Source organism: Bubalus bubalis, chromosome 2 (genome assembly GCF_019923935.1).
Source record: "Bubalus bubalis isolate 160015118507 breed Murrah chromosome 2, NDDB_SH_1, whole genome shotgun sequence".
NCBI lineage: Eukaryota > Metazoa > Chordata > Mammalia > Artiodactyla > Bovidae > Bubalus > Bubalus bubalis.
Window position 1 is genome coordinate 123,593,575 of NC_059158.1, and position 13,290 is coordinate 123,606,864.

Here is a 13,290-nt window from a genome sequence, read left to right on the forward strand (position 1 = left end):
TGGTAACAATAACCCTGTGTACGAGACAGCAAAAGAGACACTGATGTATAGAACAGTCTTATGGACTCTGTGGGAGAGGGAGAGGGTGGGAAGATTTGGGAGAATGGCATTGAAACATGTAAAATATCATGTATGAAATGAGTTGCCAGTCCAGGTTCGATGCACGATACTGGATGCTTGGGGCTGGTGCACTGGGACGACCCAGAGGGATGGTATGGGGAGGGAGGAGGGAGGAGGGTTCAGGATGGGGAACACATGTATACCTGTGGCAGATTCATTTTGATATTTGGCAAAACTAATAGAATTATGTAAAGTTTAAAAATAAAATAAAATAAAATTTAAAAAAAATTTAAAAAAAAGGAATGTGTGTATCAGGGGCCATGGTAAAAGGTGGAGTACTTTTTTTTATTTAGGGCTTTCTAGTTTTTGTATGGCACCCCACTCCAATACTCTTGCCTGGAAAATCCCATGGATGGAGGAGCCAGTCAAACATGACTGAGCAACTTCACTTTCACTTTTCACTTTCATGCATTGGAGAAGGAAATGGCAACCCACTCCAGTGTTCTTGCCTGGAGAATCCCAGGGATGGGGGAGCCTGCCGTCTATGGGGTCGCACAGAGTCGGATATGACTGAAGCGACTTAACAGCCGCAGCAGCAGCAGTTTTTGTATAAATTCTTGGAATGATACATTAAATGCAATAGATACATTATATGGCTTATATGAAACTACCAACCTAGTATCATGGACTAAACAGTAAGAAACTTTAAAATATTGTTATGAAAACTATTCATGGATTAGCTCCCAGCTGTAGTATTTAAGAATACAGGATAAGGAGTTTCAGTGTCTACTCCTGGAAGAAGCAAAGGTAAATATTGGGGATGGCATGGTTTCTAGAGTGTGATTTTTTTTTTTTTTTTGGTCATGCCATGTGTCTTATGAGAGTACAGAGTCATAAGCACTGGACCACCAGAGAATTCCCTAGAATGTGATTATTTAATGCTTGTCAAAATATTTAGAGTAGCTAGCAACCAGGGACCTGCCCTGACTAAAGATTAGCAGCCCTGAATTTCGTTCCTTACCCCACATTATCTGTACCTCTAGTGAGTTGTAGATGCTATTTTCTATACAATGTATTATTTCTATTACTGTTTTCATGTTTAAGTGAAGTTATCCTTTACTTTTTAAAAGGTCTTTTGAACTGTGTGATTCCACTCAGAGCAGGTACTCAGACTCATCATGTTTAGAGACAGAGAGCAGAAGGGTGGGTACCAGAGGCTAGGGGATGGGATTACAGTTTAATGGGGACAGAGTTCCAATTTTGCAAGTGATAGAAGTTCTGGAGAAAGACAGTGGTGATGGTTGTACAACAGTGTGAATGTCCCCAGTTCCACTCAACTGTGCCCTTGCTGCTGCTGCTTAATCTCCTCAGCCATGTCCAACTCTGTGCTACCCCATGGACTGTAGCCTGGCATGCTCCCCTGTCCATGGAATTTTCCAGGCAAGAGTACTGGAGTGGGTTGCCATGCCCTCCTTGGGAACTTCCCAACCCAGGGATCAAACCTGAGTCTTCTACATTGCAGGCAGATTCTTGGAAGCCCAAACTGTACCCTTCAGTTCAGTTCAGCCGCTCAGTCGCATCCGACTCTTTGCGACCCCATGAATCGCAGCACGCCAGGCCTCCCTGTCCATCACCAACTCCCGGAGTTCACTCAGACTCACGTCCATCGAGTCAGTGATGCCATCCAGCCATCTCATCCTCTGTCGTCCCCTTCTCCTCCTGCCCCCAATCCCTCCCAGCATCAGAGTCTTTTCCAATGAGTCAACTCTTCGCATGAGGTGGCCAAAGTACTGGAGTTTCAGCTTTAGCATCATTCCTTCCAAAGAAATCCCAGGGCTGATCTCCTTTAGATTGGACTGGCTGGATCTCCTTGCAGTCCAAGGGACTCTCCAACACCACAGTTCAAAAGCATCAATTCTTCGGCGCTCAGCCTTCTTCACAGTCCAACTCTCACATCCATACATGACCACTGGAAAAACCATAGCCTTGACTAGACGAACCTTTGTTGGCAAAGTAATGTCTCTGCTTTTCAATATGCTATCTAGATTGGTCATAACTTTCCTTCCAAGGAGTAAGCGTCTTTTAATTTCATGGTTGCAGTCACCAATGGTGATTTTGGAGCCCAAAAAAATAAAGTATGACACTGTTTCCGCTGTTTCCCCATCTATTTCCCATGAAGTGATGGGACCGGATGCCATGATCTTCGTTTTCTGAATGTTGAGCTTTAAGCCAACTTTTTCACTCTCCACTTTCACTTTCATCAAGAGGCTTTTTAGTTCCTCTTCACTTTCTGCCATAAGGGTGGGAATGGGTAAATTTTATGGTATATACATTTTCTAAAAAAGGTATTTAGAAATATGAATTGGGTATATATTGTCTCTGTGAATGACGGTAACATGTCACCAGGTCACCTCTAACTTCTTCAAAATTCAGTTCCCTTCCCTACCGCCAGAGAAATATCTTAACTTCCTTAACCAAGTATGCAAGGGGACCTCATTTAATAATACTTCTGGTTGTTCCCTAGTGTTTTCAGAATTCCATCTTTTCCTAAACTACTGGGATGTGTGTAAAATTTTACCAGTGGGGAGAACTAAGTAGGGTTGGGGAAGACATTGAATTAAGGGCAAGAAGGGAACTTGACAGTCACACCAGCAAGAGAAAAAGCATCAAACCTCCCTGACTCCTTGTCTCCTTCTGGGTCTTTGCCTCTAACATTGGTCTGTGTGTGTGTGTGCTTAGTCACTTCAGTTGTGTCCAACTCTTTGCAACCCATGGACTGTAGTCCACCAGCCTCCTCTGTCCATGGGATTCTCCAGGCAAGAATACTGGAGTGGGTTGCCATTCCCTCCTCCAGGGGATCTTCCCCACCCAGGGTTTGAACCCATGTCTCTTATGTCTCCTGCATTGGCAAGTGGATCCTTTACCACCAGCACCACCTGGGAAGCCCAATACTGGTCTAAGCTGAGTCTAAAGTAAGGATGGTGTGTAATTCTGTAAAGGAAAAAAAAAAAAATTAGATGCCTGTTAAGTGACCATTTCTTTATGTAAATTTGTGTTTGTCCTTATTTAACTATGTCATTAAAGATCCTGAGTCCACTGTGCTTCTGGTTTGAGGCCCCAGTCCCAGTTAACTGTGTCTTTGAAAGTGAGATAAGCAGCATATGGCAGTTCACAGGAACATAAATTATCTGAGATTGCAAGGGCATACTTTGAAGTCAGAAACATAATTTACTCTGCATTCTTCATATCTTTTCAAATTGTGGCACATTCATCTGGGAATCTGGCTTATCGAGAAACTAATCATTTTGTCTGATTTCTTTCTATTTTGGTTGGTCATCTTCTGAATACAGCAGTTTACACCTCAGGCTTGAAGGAAACTAACTGGCCAGTCCCCAGACACCCCCACCCCTTTCTCTCTACACGCATGCCAGGACTTGAGGGGAGGTTGGTAACATTTGAGAAAAAGTCCTGGGACTTTAGAAGCCTTTCTTGATGATGGACTAATTGAAGAACTTGCCTTTCAAAAAGCTCAGCAAATAAAGCCCAAAGGGATCAGTTTTGAAGAGAAAATCAATGGGGAAGAAGCTGTAGGTGTGAACAGTGAGATGTCTTAGTTTTTTGTGGTTGTTAGAGACCGAGGAGAGAGACATAGCATGACAGTTAAGAGCTTGGGTCCTGGGGTCCTGGCTTTCACTCCCACCTTAGTCAGTTCAATCAGTCAGTCGTGACCCCATGGACTGCAGCATGCCAGGCTTCTCTGTCCATCACCAACTCCAGGAGCTTGCTTAAACTCATGTCCACTGCGTCAGTGATGCCATCCAACCATCTCATCCTCTGTCATCCCCTTCTCCTCCTGCCTTCAATCTTTCCCAGCATCAGGGTCTTTCCCAATGAGTCAGTTCTTCACATCAGGTGGCCAAAGTATTGGAGTTTCAGCTTCAGCATCAGTCCTTCCAATGAATATTCAGGACTGATTTCCTTTAGGATGGACTGGTTGGATCTCCTTGCAGTCCAAGGGACGCTCAAGAGTCTTCTCCAGCACCACAGTTCAAAAGCATCAATTCTTTGGTGCTCAGCTTTCTTTATAGTCCAACTCTCACATTCATACATAGCTACTGGAAAAACCATAGCTTTGACTAGACGGACCTTTGTTGGTAAAGCGATGTCTCTGCTTTTGAATATTCTGTCTAGGTTGGTCATAGCTTTTCTTCCAAGGAGCAGGTGTCTTTTCATTTCATGGCTGCAGTCACCATCTACAGTGATTTTGGAGCCCAAGAAAATAAAGACTGTCACTGTTTCTATTGTTTCCCCATTTATTTGCCATGAAGTGATGGGACTGGATTCCATGATCTTAGTTTTCTGAATGTTGAGTTTTAATCCGATTTTTTCACTCTCCTCATTCACTTTCATCAAGAGGCTCTTTAGTTCTTCTTCATTTTCTGCCACTGGTGGTGTTATCTGCGTATCTGAGGTTATTACTATTTCTTCCTGCAATCTTGATTCCAGCTTGTGCTTCATCCAGCCTGGCATTTCGCATGATGTACTCTGCATGTAAGTTAAATAAGCAGGGTGACAATATACAGCCTTGAGGTACTCCTTTCCCAATTTGGAACCAGTCTGTTGTTCCATGTCCCATTCTAACTGATGCTTCTTGACCTACATACAGATTTCTCAGGAGGCAGGTAAGGTGGTCTGGTATTCTGATCTCTTTAAGAATTGTCCACAGTTTGTTGTGATCCACACAGCCAAAGGCTTTGGCATAGTAAATAAAGCAGAAGTAGATGTTTTTTTGGAACTCTTTTGCTTTTTCGATTATCCAACAGATGTTGGCAATTTGATCTCTGTTTCCTCTGCCTTGTCTAAATCTAACTTGAACATCTGGAAGTTCATGGTTCACATACTGTTGAAGCCTGGCTTAAAGAATTTTGAGCATTACTTTGCTAGCATGTGAGATGAGTGCAATTGTGTGGTAGTTTGAAGATTCTTTAGCATTGCCTTTCTTTGGGACCGGAATGAAAACTGACCTTTTCCAGTCCTGTGGCCACTGCTGAATTTTCCAAATTTGCTGGTATATTGTGTGCAGCACTTTAACAGCATCATCTTTTAGGATTTGAAATAGCTCAGCTGAAATTCCATCACCTCCACCAGCTTTGTTCACCATGATGCTTTCTAAGGCCCACTTGACTTATCATTCCAGGATGTCTGGCTCTAGGTGAGTGATCACACCATCACGGTTATCTGGGTCATGAAGATCTTTTTTGTACAGTTCTTCTGTGTATTCTTGCCACCTCTTCTTAATATCTTCTGGTACTGTTAAGTCCATACCGTTTATGTCCTTTATTATGCCCATCTTTGCATGAAATGTTCCCTTGATATCTCTAATTTTCTTGAAGAGATCTCTTGTCTTTCCCATTCTATTGTTTTCCTCTGTTTCTTTGCATTGATCACTGAGGAAGGCTTCATTATGTCACCTTGCTATTCTTTGGAACTCTGCATTCAAATGGGTATATCTTTCCTTTTCTCAGCTATTTGTAAGTCCTCCTCAGACAACCATTTTGCATTTTTGCATTTCTTTTTCTTGGTGATGGTCTTGATCACTGCCTCCTATACAATGTTACAAACCTCCGTCCATATTTCTTCAGGCACTGTATCTATCAGATCTAATCCCTTGAATCTATTTGTCACTTCCACTGTATAATCGTAAGGGATTTGATTTAGGTCATATCTGAATGGTCTAGTGGTTTTCCCTACTTTCTTCAGTTTAAGTCTGAATTAGGCAATAAGGAGTTCATGATCTTAGCCCTAGTCAGCTCCTGGTCTTCTTTTTGCTGACTGCTTAGAGCTTCTCCATCTTTGGTTGCAAAGAATATAATGAATCTGATTTCGGTGTTGGCCATCTGATGATGTCCATTTGTAGAGTCTTCTCTTGTGTTGTTGGAAGAGGGTGTTTGCTATGACCAGTGCGTTCTCTTAGCAAAAATCTATTAGCCTTTGCTCTGCTTCATTCTGTACTCCAAGGCCAAACTTGCCTGTTACTCCAGGTATCTCTTGACTTCCTACTTTTGCAATCCAGTCCCCTATAATGAAAAGGACATCTTTTTTGAGTGTTAATTCTATAAGGTCTTGTAGGTCTTCATAGAACCATTCAACTTACACTTCAAGCATTAGTGGTTGGGGCTGCTGCTGCTGCTGCTAAGTCGCTTCAGTTGTGTCCGACTCTGTGCAACCCCATAGACAGCAGCCTACCAGGCTCCCCCGTCCCTGGGATTCTCCAGGCAAGAATACTGGAGTGGGTTGCCATTTCCTTCTCCAATGCATGAAAGTGAAAAGTGAAAGTGAAGTCGCTCAGTCATGTCCGACTCTTAGCGACCTCATGGACTGCAGCCTACCAGGCTCCTCCGTCCATGGGATTTTCCAGGCAAGAGTACTGGAGTGGGGTGCCATTGCCTTCTCCAGTGGTTAGGGCGTAGACTTGGATTATTGTGATATTGACTGGTTTGCCTTGGAAATAAACAGAGATCATTCTGTTGTTTTTGAGATTGTACCCAAGTACTGCATTTCGGACTCTTTGGTTGACTATGAAGGCTACTCCATTTCTTCTAAGGGATTCTTGCCCACGGTAGTAGATATAATGGTCATCGAAGTTAAATTCATCCATTCCAGTCCATTTTAGTTCACTGATTCCTAAAATGTCAGTGTTCACTCTTGCCATCTATTTTCCCACTTCCAATTTGCCTTGATTCTTGGACCTAACTTTCCAGGTTCCTATGCAATATTGTTCTTTACAGCATTGGACTTTTCTTCCATCACCAGTCACATCCACAACTGGGCATTGTTTTTGCTTTGGCTCCATCTCTTCATTTTTTCTGGAATTGTTTCTCCAGTCTTCTCCAGTAGCATATTGGGCACCTACCGACTTGGGGAGTTCATCTTTCAGTGTCATATCTTTTTGCCTTTTCATACTGTTCACAGGGTTCTCAAGCCAAGAGTGCTGAAATGGTTTGCCATTCCCTTCTCCAGTGGACCACGTTTTGTCAGAACTCTCCACCATGACCCATCTGTCTTGGGTGGCCCTACACTGCAAGGAGATCCAACCAGTCCATCCTAAAGGAGATCAGTCCTGGGTGTTCATTGGAAGGACTGATGTTAAAGCTGAAACTCCAGTACTTTGGCCACCTGTTGTGAAAAGCTGACTCATTTGAAAAGACCCTGATGCTGGGAAAGATTGAGGGCAGGAGGAGAAGGGGATGACAGAGGATAAGATGGTTGGATGGCATCACCGACTCGATGGACATGGATTTGGGTGGACTCCAGGAGTTGGTGATGGACAGGGAGGCCTAGTGCTGTGGTTCACGGGGTGGCAAAGAGTCGGACACGACAGAGCGACTGAACTGAACTGAACTGACGTGGCATGGCTTATAGTTTCCTTGAGTTAGACAAGGCTGTGGTCCATGTGATCAGTTTTCTGTGATTGTGATTTTCATTCTGTCTGCCCTCTGAGGTATAAGGATAAGAGGCTTACGGAAGCTTCCTGATGGGGAGAGACTGACTGTGGGGGAAACTGGTTCTTGGTTCTGATGGTTGGAGCCATGCTCAGTAAATTTTAATCCAATTTTCTGTTGATGGGCGGGACTATGTTCCCTCCCTGTTGTTTGACCTGAGATCAAACTATGGCAGAAGTAATGAAGATAATGGCGACCTCCTTGAAAAGGTCCTGTGCACTGCTGCACTCGGTGCCTCTGACGCTGCAGCAGGCTACTGCTGATGCATGCCTCTGCCGGAGACTTCTGGACACTCAACAGGCAAGTCTGGGTCAGTCTCTTGTGGGTCTGACTGCTCCTTTCTCCTGGGTCCTGGTGCACACAAGGTTTTGTTTCAGCCCTCCAAGAGTCTGTTTCCCTAGTCCTGGATAAGTTCTGGCGGCTCTATATTGGGTTAATAGCGACCTCCTCTAAGAGGGCTTATGCCACACTCAGGTCTGCTGTACCCAGAGCCCCTGCCCCTGTGACAGGCCACTGCTGACCTATCCTCCACAGGGGACACTCAAACACTCAAAGGCAGGTCTGGCTCAGTCTCTTTGGGGTCTCCTGGTGTGCACAAGGCTTTGTTTGAGCCCTCCAAGTGTCTCTGGCAGGTATGAGGTTTGATTCTAAATGCAATTTTGCCCCTCCTACTGTCTTGGTGGGGCTTATCCTTTGCCCTTGGACATGGAGTATCTTTTTTTGGTGTGATCCAACATCCTCCTGTCAATGGTTGTTCAGCAGTGAGTTGTAATTTTGGAATTCTCAGAGGAGAAGATGAGTGCATGTCCTTCTACTCTGCCACCTTGTGATCCTCACCATTCCAACCTCATCTCTTATTAACTGTATGTCCTTGGACAGCCCCACACTGGTCAGTTTGTTTATCTATGAAATGGGCAGAATAATAGTGCTTACCTTCTCGGTTGGCTGAGGCACAAGCACATGGCTGGGACATGTGAAAAGCTACTACTGAAAAGAGAAAACAACTTTAAAATGTCCAAGTTAAGATTCCCACCAGAAATGGGGTAAAGGCAGTCATTCACTAAAGGAGAAATGAGATGAGAAAGAGAGAATGCTGTCTGGGTCTGGTCTTTCCTTACTGCTGTGTAACAAACCACCCTATAAGCAGTGGCTTAAAGTAACAGCAGTCATTTGTTTTGCTCCTGGATCTACGTTTTGAAGGCTCCTTGATGGAGAAAGTTGCCCTGCTTTGTGCAGAGTCAGCTGAGGCTGCTTAGCCAAGCCAAGGGATCCACTTCCCAGGTTGGTCCACTCGCACGCTGCTCTTTCCTGGGCTGAGCTGGGTGCAGGGCTGGTAGCCTCGGTTCTCTCCACATGGGTCTCTCCAAAGGCTGCTTGTGCTTCCTGCCAACCTGGCAACAACGTGAACACCCAGGAGGATCGAGGGATGCCAGTCTCCTGGGTATGGCCTTAGGAAAGCAGTGCAGCATCGTTATTTCCGCTGCTCTCCAGGAGCTGAGTGGCCAGAGAGCCCAGATCCCAGGGAAGGAGACTGGGGATCCACCTCTCAATAGACAAAAAATGGGCTTGTTTTCATATTTATGTATTTATTGTTGCCTGCTTCGGCTCTTGGTTGAGATACTCAGGCTCTCAGTTGCAGCACAGAGTCTTCTCTCTAGTTATGGTGCAGGGACCCCAGAGTGCATGGGCTCTGTAGTTGAGGCCCACAGGCTCAGTTGTAGCACATGGGCTTAGCTGCCCCCCAGCATGTGGGATCTGGGACCCAGACCAGGGATCAAACCCATGTCTACTGCATTGTAAGGCAGATTCTTAACCATTGGACCACCAGGGAAGTCCCAGTATAGATGAGCTCACTCAGATTCAATTTTCTCATGAGTCTTCTGTACATTTGAAAAGGAGTGGGTCTCATGCAAATACATCATTGCTGTCCACAGCTTTGGATCTCTAAGTGATTCCTGTATCAGTGAGTAATTGACAAGGGAAAAGTCTTGCTAAATTGACATGTTTACATAGTCTACATTATGGTTTAAATTTTATATATGTCTCTGTGAAGAGGCTTCCCTTTATCTTGATGGTTACAAGTAACATGTAATAGCTGATGATTAATTTACTGTGGCCTCTGAATCGAGCATCTTGTAATAAGTTAGCATCTGTCATGCTTTTTACTGTTACTGACTCATGCTTGGGTCTGCCTGCCCGTGTGCAGCAAAGCCATCCTAATGACAGCAGGTCATGGTGAAGGAAAGTGCAGTGTCAATTACAGGCACCCAAGAAGGAGTCTAGACACCTAGTGCTTAAAAGGCCTGAACTCCTTGAAAGGTTTCAGGGAAAAGTTTTTAAAGACAGAGTGAGGAAAGAGGGTAGTGGGGTATGTGGTCAGCTCATGGACATTCTTCTGATTGGATTATGGTGAGGTTATCAGGAGTCAGCATCATTAACCTTCTGGTTCCAACCGGTCTGGAGTCTACATGCTTGTGGGTAGCATACCAGTAACTTCTCCCACCTGGTAGGAATCTCAGTATCTACAAGACAGCTCAAAGGATGTGGCCCAGAATATTATCTATAGCCCTTGAGGAGGAACTGAAGATCCTTGACTTTGTCTAATGGCTAAAGTGTTAGAATTTTGTCTTGTCTGATGGTTTTCCTTTCTTTCTCCATTTTATCATTCTGTGGTTAAATTGACTCTTTGGAACTCAGGAAAGGTCTAGGAGGCCACAGTTTTTCCACAGTGAAGAGGCAGGTAGAGGACTTGGGGGTCAGGACAGGGAGTCTATTCCAGGAAGGCCCCATACAGTCCCTCTCAGTGACATTATCAGTCAACCTTCATTCTCCAAAAAGGAGTCCAGTACTATTTATGTCAAGATGGCTCACTCAGTCCACTCTCTAAACATGGAGGTTTTTTAATTAGAGAGGAAATTTGCTTTTATGTTATCCCCAATAAGTTCACAAGATTATACATTCTCTCAAGAAATCGTTGATTACTCCTAACTAACACAATGTTAGATTTTAGGGTAAATGATGAAAATAACATCAGAGTAAAGTAGAAACAAATGTTATATAATTTACTGGAAATTAATGCAGTGTCTGGCCCTCTTCTAGCATTTATTTAGAAAAGGGACAAGAAAGAAATTTGCGTTTATATTATTTTATAATATTTACTTTCTGTGAGGGAAATTGATACTCTTTACTTATAATAGGCACAGAGTTTGTACATGATCATAAGACTGGTATTTAAAAAGTTTGAGTTGGATTTTATTAAAAATAAGTCATAAGTCTTTTCAAGTGCTTAATATATTTTTATACATAGCGTTAATGTAATTGATTAAATGTTTAAATAATAAAGTAGCAGGGATAAAAGTTGTCTTTACTTGAAGAGTATTAACTTCTATCTGCTTTAATTTTTTTAATATTATTTATTTATTTTTATTTTGGCTGTGCTGGGCCCTCGCCACAGCATGCAGGGCCCCTGCTAATTGCAGAGAGCAGGGATGGGTGGTGGGGATGGGAAGGGCAGTCTCTTTTGTGGTATATGAGCTCTTGGACACGAGGGCCTCAGCACCCACAGCATACAGACCCAGCTGCCCCATGGCATATGGAATCCTCCTGGACCAGGGATCAAACCTATGTCCCTTGCAGTGGCAGGTGAACTTCCAACCACTGGTCCACCAGGAAAGTTCTGCTTTAATATTTTAATTGGCTACTTTCTATAAATCATAGAAGAACTCTAATTCAGGCTCCTATTTGCATCTGAGGATTAATAGGCATAGGATATGTATATTTATTCATGTTTCTTCACTGCCGGTCACTTTTTATTGTATTTTAGCAATGGAATTTAGTTGAGAATTTTTAGGCCCGCAGAATCTAATGGGATTCTGTTTCTTCACATATGGAAAACTTCTAAATAACCTAAGCTTCCTATCTGCCAGAATTTCTCTTGACCCAAATTAATGTAGATCGCCCTTGATTTATGATGAGGGAAACCAGTCACATAATTTGATATTCATAGTGTTAACAGCAGCGATGAAAACCAAGTTCAGTTTTTCCACTGCCTATGTATTCCTGGCACTGCTGTGTCTCCTGAATCAAGCCACTTGGAATTTTGTGCCCTTAAGGAATTGTTTGTTTTTCCGACTGATTAATGCATCAGGAACTTGGCTTCATGTAATCATCATTAAACAAATACTCTGACACCTTTTCTATGGGAATTATCAGAGCTTTGAAGTTAGCTACAGATTGGGTAAATATAAAAAGCACTACCAGTTTTTGTTTGTTTGTTTTAGTTCAGGAAAATGTAAACATTCAACTTTTAGCAGAGGATCTCTGAGCAGCTGCTGGGGTAGCTCTGAGCAGACCCCTGGGGATACTGACTGGAGGCCCATACAGCCCAGGTGGCTTGTGAGTCACTGACCTAATCTTCAGGGACCAGGTTCGGGCAGTGGCATTCATCATCTTGAAAGACACGTAATTTGTAATGTTAGTTTTATCTACCCAGTGCTGTAAAATACCTGAAGCTCAGTGGGGCCTAAGTGTCTGTTAGGTTGAATTGCCTCGAAAAACGTAATGACTTTTAGGTACCCTGTATTTCAGAATTAGAAAGCATCTCATACAGTTAAGATGGATGAACTGATACTTCTAGTAGAGCCTGATTTAGGACAGAATTTATGAGTTGGTTAAAAAAATAAAAAAGCTATGAAGTATTCATCTCACTGTTGGCTGAAGTGATTATTCTGTATAATGATCCTTATCTTGAATTTATATTAATGGATGTAATTGAAAACATTAATATCTAAAATTTACAAGTTAATAAGAGAAAAGAATAATGCAGTAGAAAAATGGGCAAAGAATACACACAGGCAATTCATAGAAGAGGAAATCCAATGGGTAAAATGAGTAGGGTCAGCCTCAAAGAAATGAAAATAAAGTGACGTACTATTTCACCCTCATCAAGTTGGAAGAAGTTACAATGTCTGAGAATCCTGTGTTGGTAATCAGATGCTGCTTTTGGGAGGATAAATTGGTTCGAGTGCTTCAGAGGGCACTTAGGCCATACCTAGAAAAGCTGATAATTTCACTTTACTGCTAACCAGTAATTCCATTTCTCAGTCACAGCTAGAGCAGCTCTGGTCCACATGCATAAGGAGTCCCCCAAAGGACTGTCATCACCACCCTGAAGTAGTGAAAAGGCACAGACAACCCATACGCCTTTCAGCACGAGAGCAGAGAGAGAAAGATGATGTCGACTAACAACAAACTACTTATCGCTGGTTAAAACAAATGAACAGAACTTCACATGTCATCATGGATCAATCTCAAAAGCATAATGCTGGGCAAAACTAGCACGTTTTAGAACAGTATAATGGAAAACAAGTGATAAATAGGATACATTTTATGGGTACATACATATGTGGTGATATTTCTAAAATCCATGGGAATGATGGTGAATACAGGTAGAGGTCACCACTGGGGAGGCAAGAAGGAGCAGAGGACCAGGGAGAGGTAGACAGGGAGCTTCAACTGTTCTGCATGTTTTATATCTGTTAAAATAAGACATTGGTTTACCCAAAGCAGAAGATTTTATAGAGTTTGGTAGTGGATAAAGGGATCTTTCTTTTATTACTTTCAATATTTTCTTTATATTTAGAATATTTCCAAATAATGAATTTAAGGCCAAGTAAAAATACTCCTGGCATCATTTTTCAAACCGTATTTGAAATCTACTGTATCCCCA

The 13,290-nt window shown here is 42.8% G+C and overlaps 1 protein-coding gene across 2 annotated transcripts in view; it reads left to right on the plus strand.

Moving 5' to 3' along the window:
• CFAP221 (cilia and flagella associated protein 221) overlaps positions 1 to 13,290 on the plus strand; it is a 127,413-nt gene that overhangs the window by 36,148 nt on the left and 77,975 nt on the right. The window lies entirely within an intron of this gene.